Raw genomic sequence first — 13,139 nt, 5'->3', positions numbered from 1 at the left:
AGAGGCTGCTGAGACACATGTGCCCTGGGACATTGCTTCCAGCTTCTACTTGCAACTCATCCCTGAAGCACAGCTCAAGAGGGCTCTGCTGCTCTCTGCCTTCTGGAAAACTACTTTCTAGAAGTCCACTCATGAGGACATCACCAGGAGACAGGTACTGCCTGTTCCCTTCTGCCAGAGGAGATGGGGCCAAGAGTGAGTGTGCTGCTTGGCTCAGCTCAGCAGCCCTCTGCTCCTGGATGCTGGCAGCCAACTAGCCACCAGCAGACCAGAAAGAGGAGCTTAGGCAAGTGCGGGTCTTATCAGGAAGAGACAGGCATCAGCAGCTGCCTGTGCTCAGCCTGTCTGTGAGAGCCCTTCTCTGCCATTGCCATGCTACAAGGCAAGTGGTGAAGCTGCCAGCATCAGCGTGGCTGCGAGCTGGAGGATGCCAGTGCTGCCTCCCACATCTGGCCAGTGTCTGTAGCTCAGGGTAAGGCACCAGCTGTGGATAAGAGAGATGTGACTGATGAGCTCTGCATCTAATGTGGGATGAAGGTGGTCTTCTGCTCCCCAGTGGCTCCTTTCTGCATGCTCTTGCCTACTAGGGTTCCTCTGCCCAAGAGAGAAAACTGTGGCTGTAATACTCGAAGACAAAACCTGTCAGTTCTTTGCACTCCCAACTGATATTTCCAGAAGCTGCCAGCAGAGGATGTACCAAGCACATTTTTGCTGGATTAACACATAAACAGGTTAAAATAGTGGATTTACCAGCAGAGGTAGCATAACTTCTGTGTAGACATAGGAAATTTCAGTGTAAACAACAGTTCATGAAAAAGAGAATGCAGAGAGAGGAGGAAGTTATACACTGTTCTCAGATGCATTTATCCCACCAGCTCCTGACTCACGAACATATTCAATGGTAAATGCATTTCTGACCTCTTTAATACATTGCCAACACTGGGAATATCCTGGCTAGGAGACTTCCAGTTTTTAATGCAGTTTCTTGTACAGACAGCAGCCATTTTGATGGTTGAATATTTGTCACTGCAGTCATTTATCTAAATCTGGGGTAGTCAGAAATGAGGGCAGACTAGAGCGTGCACAGAGACAGTGGCTACCAGGCTGAGTGGCTCAATAGCCATCTAAATAATGGTTGCTATAAAAAGGAATGGTAACAGCATCAGCTGTAGGTAACAAGACAACATTTAGCAGTGGTAGTTGGGAGAAAGATTTGTAACCCTCCCAAAGAGAAATGTTAAAGTTTATGTAGGAGTTGCAGCCTGTAGCAACAGGTGTACACTTTTAACTGCAAAAAAAACCACCCAAACAAGCCAGTCAAACCCTAATCAATCTCCTCACAGCAATTGTTTTTCTCTTTATTACAGGCACAGGGTAGCCACAACTATACTTCAGAATGTGCATTCTGGACGCAGTGAAACGCTCAGGAATACACATGGATCATTTTCAGGCTGCACTGATGGTCTGACTCCAGCCATCCAGCACCTGGCTCTCTGGCAAACCATCTCGTTCAGCATGGAACAGGAATAACAAAAGAAATATTAAAAATACATGTATTTGTAAATCAATTCTTTTTCATCACACCCTGAAATGAAAATGCCTCCTGACAGGAGTTTTAGCTCCCATGGATAAGCTGAGTTGTTCACTGCCTATGACTAGTTAACTGCTTTACATCTCTGTGTTTGTCTAGGCACAAAGTCTCAGCTAATTACTCTGTTATTAATGTTCTAAACCAATCTGTTTACTCACTCCATGTTCTCTCTGCATTGTAAACAAACATGACATCAGGTAGATTAAGAGACTCAATGGTCTGTATGGATGCTGCAAGAGCTGTTGTGGCTGCATGGTAAATTGCAGGTATTCTCTACTTGAATGGACTTGTCAGTATAAAAATTAGCAGAGTAATTTCCCTTCAGTTAGGTTGCTGACAACATCTGCAATTGCTGTAGTAGAAAGCAGAGGATGAAGAGATTCATCTTCCTTATTGGAATCACAATCAGGGTTGTTTTGGCTGGCGGCACACTGGGGTCCACTTTTTAAGCAGCCACCCATTTCTCAGTTGTTGGTGCTATCACTAGCAACTCAGTCCTCTCAGTTTGAACTCAGTGTGCAAGTGCATGGAAGCCTGAGTGCTGCAGTGAGTTTGTTTATTGAGCAGCCAATTCTACAATGAGTATTTTTGATACTTCCTAATGGCAAAGGAGCAAATCCCAAGGGCTTTCTCTTACTCTTGTCTTCTCATGGACAGTTTTCAGTGTCTCAGATGGGTGGCTGACACAAAGCTGGCTGATTACACGAGTTCCAACACATCTTCCAGCCATCTCCAAGACCCAAGATCTACTAGAACATGCAAGGGCATCACGTGGATTTGGGTGTTTGCTTGAGGACCCTGGAGCCACAAACCAATGACTGGGTTGCAGTGAGATAAATACAGCATTTTCTCTTGCCAAATGCAGTTCTGCCCTGCTACTTTTCTTTGCATTATTTAATTGAAAGCAGCTCCCATTTTGCTCAACCTAGCAATTTCAAAGTTTGAAAGATCAGCCACATTTCTTTGTTTAAATGTGCTGTCAACTGCATTTGAAAATAAAATGCTCAATCATGATAATCTTAAGCCTGCTCCTTATGTTAGTGGGTTTAAAATGTTAAACCTAATAATACTCCCTTTTTGAAACGGGGCCAATCCTGCTTCACTGGAAGTCAATGGGAATTTTGCCAATGACTTAAATGAAAGCAAGGTTGGGGCCTATATATTAACTGCAGGCTTCAGGTCTCCACAGGAGCCCAGAGCTCTTCCACTTTCTGGAAATTAAATATTTCCAACTGCACTGAGCTGTCTGATTGCAAATTGCTGCCACATCTCCAGAAAAGCATTAAAACGACCCCTGACAAAGAGTGAAAGAAGTTTTTCATATTGCTGCCAGATTCTGAAGTTTTAAAGCAACAGTGATAAACTGAAAATCTGCCCTTTTTTGGGGTAGTTATTGTTGGTTTTTTTCTTCTTTTTCCTCAAACAGCTGAGTTTCTCAGAGCTGTGAGACATGGCGCCAATCCTGCAGGCAAATAGTTTCATAGTTTCATAGTTTCATTCAGTGTTGGAAGGGACCACAAGGATCATCTAGTTCCAACCCCCCTGCCATGGGCAGGGACACCCCACATTAGACCAGGCTGGCCAGAGCCTCATCCAGCCTGCTCTTAAACACCCCCAGGGACGGGGCCTCGACCACCTCCCTGGACAACCCATTCCAGGGTTTCACCACTCTCATGGTGAAGAACCTCCTCCTCACATCCAGCCTGAATCTCCCCACCTCCAGCTTCATTCCATTCCCCCTAGTCCTATCACTACCTGACATCCTGAGAAGTCCTTCCCCAGCCTTCCTGTAGGCCCCCTTCAGATACTGGAAGGCGACAATTAGGTCACCTCGGAGCCTTCTCTTCTGCAGACTGAACAGCCCCAACTCCTTCAGTCTGCCCTCATAGGAGAGGTGCTCCAGCCCTCTGATCATCCTTGTGGCCCTTCTCTGGACACGTTCCAGCACCTCCACATCCCTCTTGTCATAGGGGCTCCAGAACTGGACACAGTACTCCAGGTGGGGTCTCACCAGGGCTGAGCAGAGGGGGAGGATCACCTCCCTGGACCTGCTGGCCACACTTCTCCTGATGCAGCCCAGGATCTGATTGGCTTTGCAGGCTGCAAGTGCACATTGAGAGCTCCTGTTGAGCTTTTTGTCCACCAGCACCCCCAAGTCTCTCTCCTCAGGGCTACTTTCCAGCCAGTCACTGCCCAGCCTGGATTTGTGCCTGGGATTGCCTCGACCTAGATGCAGGACCCTGCACTTGCTCTTATTGAACTTCATGAGGTTGGCTTGTGCCCACCTCTCCAGCCTGTCAAGGTCCCTCTGGATGGCCTCCCTTCCCTCCAGCGTGTCTGCTGCACCACACAGCTTGGTGTCATCAGCAAACTTGCTGAGGGTGCACTCAATGCCACTGTCCATGTCCCCCACAAAGATGTTGAACAAGACAGGTCCCAGGACTGATCCCTGAGGGACTCCGCTTGTCACTGGCCTCCACTGGGACATGGAGCCATTGACAGCCACATAAATAAACTCAAGGAGAACTGCAAAGCACAGGTCCTGCCTGCTTGCCTCCAGCAAGCCTGGGCACAGCCTGGGAGCCCACCTACATGAAGCCACTGGGTAGCAGGAGCTGCTGCAGCTGCTTCTAAAGTGTTGGACTAGATGATCTTCACAGAACCTTTCCAACCTCTACCATGCTGTGATTCTGTACCAGCCTTTTAACAGGTCATTGCAAAAAAATCATGGCTATATTTTTTTGTAGTGCTCATCTCTCTCATTTTGAATGGTTCAAAAGGCAAGGTCAGAAAGTTTGAAACAGTTTTTTTTGCTATCAGTTCTAATCAAATTGACTTAAAACTCTTTCCCAGCTATTAAGAGATCCTAATAAACTCAGTAGGCAGATGAAAGATGGACCAGATAAGTTTAACCTGATGGAGAGGATGAATGGTCCTCTCAACGACCAGGCAATCAGTACTTCTGAATGAACAGTCAACACAGCTGCTGGAAAATAGTTTCTGCATTTGGATCAGCACTCTATGAAACCCCAAGTTGTTTCAGCCAATGCTTTAATTATAAGCAAACATGAAGGAAAGCAAGAAAGAGACAGGACCAAACACACTGCCTGACTCATTCATCAGTTTTAAGACATCAGTTTCCCCAGACACCAAATGAATCTCCTGGTTTTGGAGAGGCTTGCAGAGAGCTCAGAGAAAAGCACTGCAGCTCAGGTACAAATCAGGTGCCTTGGTGACACAGGGTCACTTTCCCTGTTTCCTAGAACCCAGACACCTACAAGGCTCAAGCTGAGTGTTAAACAAAGGACTTCCAAAGAAGCCTGTGAAGATGGTTCAGAAATCAGAGAATCACAGAATGGTTTGGGTTGGAAGGGACCTTACAAGATCCTCTGGTCCAGCTGCCCCTGCTCTGGATTGGTTACCTGTCATAAAAATATGATTTTACTCATGCTTTCTTTATTTTGGGCACATTATTTCTGCACAGAGGAACACAAAAGTTGTGTTCTCTTTGCTGTGACATACCACAAGTAGTGGTCTATCTTCCTTCACCTCATAATCTTGAGGATCACCAGAGGTCTGTCCCTCACCTGAAAACCCCCAGCATTTTACAAATCCCTGAGCAGCTCTGCATCCTTTGCAGCAAACAGAGAGAGTCCATTTTCTCCTTCCCTTTGCTGATACCACAGTAAGTGGGGCCTGATTTAGAGACTCAGAATGTAGAATTATAGAATGTTTTGGGTTGGAAGAACATTTAAAGGTCATCTACTTCAACCCCCAAGCTAAAGTGGAAGCTACAATCCAACCTGCAGACTCTGAGCACTGCTGAACCTTCTGAAAGCCAACAGTCAATGCCTGTGTGGAGATCATTCCACAGGAGAATATGCATCTGCAAGTTGAACCTGAAGCACATTAGCAGTGTGTTATTACATCCTTCTAGGAATGATATGTGTGTGAGAATAATCCCATCTCCCTTTGGGTGGATAATGATGGGTTTGGTTTGTTTATCTGGGAAAGATGGAGTTTGGGGTACAGTGTGGTGGTTAAATCATTGCCAAGTCACCATGAAGATACTATTTAATGTGCACAATCATACATTCAGCCAATACATACTGCACAAGCCAAGCAGAACTAATCAGTACACTGAAGGTGGGTGCTTGCTGCCAGCATCTCCCTGCATTTACCAGACGAGCTATTTACGAAGCTAGAATTGTGAGCTTCTGAACTGTCAGGGAATTGAGGTTTAAAAACAAAATGTAGCTCAGTTGAAATCCAAATGTTCAGGGAGAAGAGTTGGGGAGTTACAGGTTAGCTATGGATTGGATTTTCAGTAGCTATATCCCGGAATCCCAGCATTGTAGGGGTTGGAAGTGACCTCTGGAGATCACTTAGTCCAACCCCCCTGCTAAAGAAGGGTCACTTAGAGCAGCTTGCCCAGGATCACAGCGGCCAGGTGGGTTTGGAATCTCTCCAGAGAAGGAGACTCCACAATCTCTACATGACCTGATCAAGGGCTCCACCACCCCAGCAAAGAGGTTTTTTCCTCTTGTGCAGATCACTCACCAATGATAATACCTTTGCTTTCAGGCTGTTCACTGCCCTTCCCAAGCCATGCAGCCATTGTTACAGAGCAATGGATGACAACATTAGTTGCCCTCAAATTTTAGGAAACATGGGTGAAAAAAACCCTGCAGAGATCACCTGCCTCTCTCCTCAGCATTGCCCTCATAGTGTGAGATGCAGTGACGGGTACCACTGTCTGGTGTCTGTGGAGCTTGGGTGCCAGGAGCACAAGTGAACTCTGTGAGACCACAAATTATCAAGCAGTCTCAGAACTTTTGGTGCCTGAAATATATGGATGTCTGCTTGTCCACACCTGTGAGAGGAGAGCTCTGCTTCTTCATTAGAGGAAGCAGTTCCCCATGGGCTCTTAAAGCAGTGGATGTTTATTGACCTCCCCAGAAGGAAGAATAGATCCAAACCGAATGCAGGAGGCAGGGTTTTCATTTATTTTTGTACTTACTGAAGCTTATTTGTGTCATTTGCAGGATCTTCACAGAAAATTTCAGATTTGTTACCTCCACCAAGATCATTTCTAGACAATGTGACATTCTCTCAGAGCTGCCTATTTGTGCTCAGGGTATAACCTGACCAGTTCTTTACCTATTTATTATCTTCTTACATATGTGACAGCTTGTAAGAAAAAGAAAACAAAGAGAGCCTTGTGGTGTTTCCTGAGTTTGGTTTGGCTTTTGTTTTGCTTTGCTTTCGTTGCCAGAAAACTTTCTTGCAACAAGTAGATAGAAATGTTTGATTGAAATGTCTTCCCACTAAATTAAAGCAAACCATTCCTAAGCACATACTAATTAATTCCCTTTAAATGGATGCCAAAATATAGGTCTTAATTACACACAAAATTTATTTTCTTAATTACACTGAGTACCTTTCTGGTCTCACGACAGATCGTTTGTTTATTCATCAGAGCTGAACCACACAAGGGTAGCTTCTGGTGTCTTCTTCTGCAAGCTACCTCTGCAATCACCTTCGTAGCAAAGTCTGGCCACATCTAATGCCTGCTGCTTTCAGTCCTGGATGGCAACTTGAACTTGTCACCTTTGTTACATGTTGACTCAGGAAATCAATAATAATAATAATAATAATAATAATAATAATAATAATAATAATAATAATAATAATCAACCAGGTTGGAAGAGACCCCCAAGATCATCGTGTCCAACCCATCAACCAATCCAACCCACCTAAACAACTAACCCATGGCACCAAGCACCCCATCAAGTCTCCTCCTGAACACCTCCAGTGATGGTGACTCCACCACCTCCCCGGGCAGCCCATTCCAATGGCCAGTCACTCTCTCTGTATAGAACTTCTTCCTAACATCCAGCCTGAACCTCCCCTGGTGCAGCCTGAGACTGTGTCCTCTATCAGTTAGCATTTTTTCCATCTTCTCTGATTTTTTGTTTCGGCCACTCCCATGCCCTCAGCATCTTCTGCATTGGACAGTCTGAAATCTCCACTTCCCATCCGCTGTGCATCTCCAGTCATACATTTCCAAAGGACATAAAATCAGAGAATCATAGAATTTGGGCTGGGAGGGATCTCCAAAGGGCATCCAGTCCAAGCCCACTCAGCAGGGACATCCTCCACTTGAGCAGGTTGCTCAGTGCCCTGTGGAGCATCACCTTCAGTATCTCCAGGAATGGGGCCCCAGCTACCTCTCTGGGCAGCCTGTTGCAGTGTTCCAGCACCCTCATGGTGCAGAACCTGTTCCTAACAGTTTAGATTGTTCCATCCAATCTAAATCTATTCTCTAATTTCAAATCATTGCCTCTTGTCTTGTCACTGCAGGCCTTTGTAAACAGTCCTTCTGCAGCCTTCCTGTAGGATCCCTTCAGGTACTGGAAGGCTGCCATCAGGTCTCCCCAGAGCCTTCTCTTCTCCAAGCTGAACAACCCCAGTTCCCTCAGCCTGTCATCATAGCAGAGATGCTCCATCCCCATGATCATCTTTGTGGCTCTCCTCTGCACCTGTTCCATCAGGTCCATGTCCTTCCTGTGGACTAGGTGACGTTTGGAGCTCCCTCCTAACACAAACCATTCTATGACTTTGATTCTGATCTACCCACGAAAAGATCAAAGTCACAATATTTATAAAGATATGGTGGTTTTCTACACCAAACTCATTTGGAATCTGAACATGTGGTTGAATACCAGCACAGATATTTTCCTTTCAATATGTGTGCACATCATCCACGTTATAAATAATGTATTTGAATGGAATACTTTGTAATGAAGTGATTCCTTGCAATTAATGAACTAAATCATGCTCTTCATTTCAGAATTCTCTAATTTCTGAGTGCTTCAGTGTGGAATTTAGCATCCTGCTGTCTGGCTTTTTTATCCAGATATCTCTGTCTCTAGCAACAGCCAGTATTTAAACATGGCTTTGGTGCTAGGAGTTAAAAAAAAAATAGGGGTTTATCTATCTGAAAAAAAAAATGTCAAGGAAATAGATGGTGGGATGGCAATACAGCAATATTCCAATATCACCACATATGTGGGCTTCAGAGAGCTGCTAACAATTTCTGTATAGATCCTGACATTTGGTTTCATTATTTGTTTGTTGCTTATTTATATTCCTCAGAAGGCTCATGGATGTTCTCTGGTGTATATTTTCATCAGCTATCCTTCTTCTTAACCTGTTAAAGCTCATTTTGATTCTCCTAGACAAAGCATCTTCATCTGATATCAGCCTTCTCATATCAGTAATTCTATTTCCTTCTGTGAAACCTCTGATGATCTGGCTGCCTGGTAGCGACCACAATTGTCTGACACATGTTATATCTCTACTGCTTCTTCATTGCTTTCCACCATTAAACCAGAGGGAAAAGTGATGCCAGGAGATAAGGGGATGAGTCAATAATTTTACATTAATAAAGCCTACAGTCACAACTGACTGAGACTGTAGAAATATAGTTGTAGAAGAAAGGATGGATGGATGGATGGATGGGTGGGTAGGTGGATGGATGGATGGATGGATGGGTAGGTGGATGGATGGATGGATGAATGGATGGATGGATGGATGGATGGATGGATGGATGGATGGGTGGATAGATGGATGGATGGATGGATGGGTGGATAGATGGATGGATGGATGGATGGATGGATGGATGGATGGATGGATGGATGGATGGATGAATGGATGGGTAGGTGGATGGATGGATGAATGGATGGGTAGGTGGATGGATGGATGGATGGATGGATGGATGGATGGATGGATGGATGGATGGATGGGTGGATGGATGGATGGATGGATGGGTGGATGGATGGATGGATGGATGGGTGGGTAGGTGGATGGATGGATGGATGGATGGGTGGATGGATGGATGGATGGATGGGTGGATGGATGGATGGATGGATGGGTGGGTAGGTGGATGGATGGATGGATGGATGGGTGGATGGATGGGTGGATGGATGGATGGATGGATGGATGGATGGGTGGATGGATGGGTGGATGGATGGATGGATGGGTGGATGGATGGATGGATGGATGGGTGGATGGATGGATGGATGGATGGATGGATGGATGGATGGATGGATGGATGGGTGGATGGATGGGTGGATGGATGGATGGATGGGTGGATGGATGGGTGGGTGGGTGGCTGGCTGGCTGGCTGGAAGAGTGGAGGTCTGTATAAAAGTCATCACAACTGCATTTGGTCTTAATCAGGCATATCAGTGCATGATAAGTGAGTGACTTAGTGAAATGCTGAGTGATGAATCAAATGTGGCCAACATGAGCATTCTGCATTTCCTTGCTTGGTTACAATCTTGTGGAAAAGACTAGAATGAAGAGCCTGTCCCTCTCTTCAGGTAGGATGTTCTTACCTCCTTAACCAGGGACTCAGCTGCAAATAACAAACCAAACTCTTTTTTTTCCCCTTTTAACAGAAATTAATAAGCCAAATCTTGGTAAAATACAGGGTAGTATATAACGAGCTGAAGATTTGGGCAGTGTCTGCTGAGGGTTCTGGTGGGAGCAGATGAATCCTCACCAGGAAAAGACATGAAGTCAAGATTATGTATTCACTTAAGAATAACAGAACCATTAAGGTTGGAAAAGAGCTCTTAGACCATCAAGTCCAACCATCAATCCAACACCTCCATGCCCACTAAACCGTGTCCCAAAGTGAATATCTAGTGTGTGGAAGTTTTTAGGTGAGGAAAAAAAAAAGAAGGAGGAATCCAAAATATGTTGTCACAATAAATCTATTCTCATCTGCTCCTGGTTTAGCATTTTCACTTGACAGATTAACAGAGATGTGTAGCATATGGATTGCTCTGAGATGAATTATTGCATGTGGTATTCAGGCTTAAAGTACATAACTCTTCAAAAATGATCTGCATTGGAAAATTCTTAATACATTTTCCTGCTAGTATTAGTGACAGGAAAATCAATTAAGATTCAGCTAAACCCAAAGTTTCTCGACATTCATGGCTAATTTTAGTCATTTAGTTCTTCTGCTTTCTCCTTTCCAGTGTTCTTGCTTATAGCTTGCCCCACCCCACCAAAAAAAAAAGGCACCAAAAGCTGCAGAGCTGATGAGTCCACACTGCCCTATTTTCAGTCACTGAATCCATAAAAACTCACACATTTGAAGCGTCTGACTATGGGTCTGGGTGAAAAAGTGAGGGCCATAATGACTATTCTTGAGTGTCCAGGCCAGATGGAAGAGAATGCCAGGATGCACACATAGGTTACAGGTTGATAACACAGCACTGATATATTAATAGCTCTATCCAAGTCAAGGTGAGCCTGAGAATTGTTTAATTAGTAAGAGATGTGTGTGGTTAATTTCATGTGCTAACAATCCTGGTATTTTATTCATTTGGTACATTCTCATAAACATTTAATATCTGCCTCTTAAGTGTCATATCTTGCAGTAAAAATGTGTTGTGGAGTTTACAACAGCAACGACAACAACAACAACAACAACAACAACAAATTATTCCAAGCCAACGCTATTTATTTGAAGTGCTGCTTGAAGTGGAATATCACATCCAATACTCTGCCCATCTACTGCATCTGAAGTGTGTTACAAACTTTGGCAATCACATCGCCTCATCCATACAAAGCATTTACTTTTCCTCCCTCTAAAATAAATAACTCGGCTCAAGTGGCTTCTCCTAGTCACGTATTTCTGCAGGGAAAGGAAAGGGAGACTCGGTGTTTTTCTTGCCAGGGCTGATACTTGCCATCTATGAAACCCATTGTGCCTGGCTTTTTACAAATTCTTTTCCCAGGCCTCATTGCTCTTCTCTGGATTAGACATATTGCCCATTTCTGACATCAACAGATGCAGGGCTTTCAGACTCCACGGAAAGTAATGGTGCCTGACATTTCTGGGGTGAGAGCCTCTCTTTGGGTTTAGTGCTAATGGAAACAGACTTCACGTCTTCTTGAAAAATCCAAAGCCAGAATGTAAATGGCTCTGTAGTAAACAGAACAGATTCCTTGCTAATCCCAGAAAATAAAGGGGAAAAAACTGTTAAAAGATGCTTCTCACTGCAAAGCTAAGGTGGAGCTTTGGAAAAAAGCTCCTCACTCTCTATCCAGGGCTTGCTTGCTTTGCTGTTAGAAGTCCAGGGCTTGCTTGCTTTGCTGTTAGAAGTCCAGGGCTTGCTTTGCTGTTAGAAGTCCAGGGCTTGCTTTGCTGTTAGAAGTCCAGGGCTTGCTTGCTTTGCTGTTAGAAGTCCAGGGCTTGCTTGCTTTGCTATTAGAAGTCCAGGGCTTGCTTGCTTTGCTGTTAGAAGTCCAGGGCTGCTTGCTTTGCTGTTAGAAGTCCAGGGCTTGCTTGCTTTGCTGTTAGAAGTCCAGGGCTTGCTTGCTTTGCTGTTAGAAGTCCAGGGCTTGCTTGCTTTGCTGTTAGAAGTCCAGGGCTTGCTTGCTTTGCTGTTAGAAGTCCAGGGCTTGCTTGCTTTACTGTTAGAAGTCCAGGGCTTGCTTGCTTTGCTGTTAGAAGTCCAGGGCTTGCTTGCTTTACTGTTAGAAGTCCAGGGCTTGCTTGCTTTGCTGTTAGAAGTCCAGGGCTTGCTTGCTTTGCTGTTAGAAGTCCAGGGCTGCTTGCTTTGCTGTTAGAAGTCCAGGGCTTGCTTGCTTTGCTGTTAGAAGTCCATTCACGCTGAACACCTACCAATATTTGCATTTTATACATAAAAGGATTTGTCAATGGCTTGTGCATTGCATTTCTGAATGAGAACGAACCAGGGACAGATTGGCTGTAGTGATTCACAGGACCATTTCACACCAGCCTGATGTGTTCAGATACTAAACAAAATTCTCACTCACTTTGAATTAGTCCTGCAGCAGTTCTGAAGACTTGGATTCTCTGCCTGGTGAAAGAAACCTGATAAATAACATTTCATTTCTGTTCATAAGAACTAAAGGATCCAGTGCAAAGAATTCTCTGTGGTCCAAAACAGGAAAAGAAAATACGAGGTATTATTATAGAGGATAGTTTGAAGGGCAGGAGGGTCTCATAATGGGAGGTTTCCTAACAATGGTAAATGCCAGGGCAGGCTTAGCATCTGGAAAGTGATATTTCCTAGAAAATAAGTACTGAACAATGATCCTTAGATATCATCTAATTCCTATAATAACATATTTGCAGTGTACAGGATGGCTTCTTTTGAATTCTTGCTTCAGGCTCGAAAATCTATGGTATTCTCAGTGCTTGATTGCCATCATACTTATGTTAGACTGAGAGGGGTTGCTGAAAGAGTGCTATTACTCAAGGTGCTGAAGCTTTCACAGCCCAACACACAAACCCGTTCTGCTGCACCCGTGTAACACATGCAGCTCAATACAATGGGATGCACCCACGTTCTAAATATGCATCCCCATCTAAACATGGACCTCTCCAAAGTCAGCAACCATCAGCTGGGCATAAGCCACTTCAGAGGGCAGCAGGAGGTGACTCAGAAGGTGTCATGTTCTTGCTATGGAGAATTAGATGCTTGTGTCTGAGCACTGG

General features: G+C 44.6%; 1 protein-coding gene across 1 annotated transcript in view; it reads left to right on the top strand.

Moving 5' to 3' along the window:
• CA8 (carbonic anhydrase 8) overlaps nucleotides 1-2,616 on the top strand; it is a 38,071-nt gene extending 35,455 nt beyond the window's left edge. The window contains exon 9 of the mRNA XM_068162452.1: nucleotides 1,368-2,616. The gene's annotated coding sequence lies outside the window, so the exon portion shown is untranslated. The remainder of the gene's footprint in view (nucleotides 1-1,367) is intronic.
• Nucleotides 2,617-13,139: the final 10,523 nt, after the last annotated feature.

The sequence above is a fragment of the Melanerpes formicivorus genome, unplaced genomic scaffold, assembly GCF_026170545.1.
Source record: "Melanerpes formicivorus ecotype bairdi unplaced genomic scaffold, bMelFor1.0.p_v2 SCAF_65, whole genome shotgun sequence".
In the NCBI taxonomy this organism is placed as follows: Eukaryota; Metazoa; Chordata; class Aves; order Piciformes; family Picidae; genus Melanerpes; species Melanerpes formicivorus.
The sequence above is the reverse complement of the archived record's forward strand: the minus strand, read 5'-3'. Positions and strand labels throughout refer to the sequence as shown.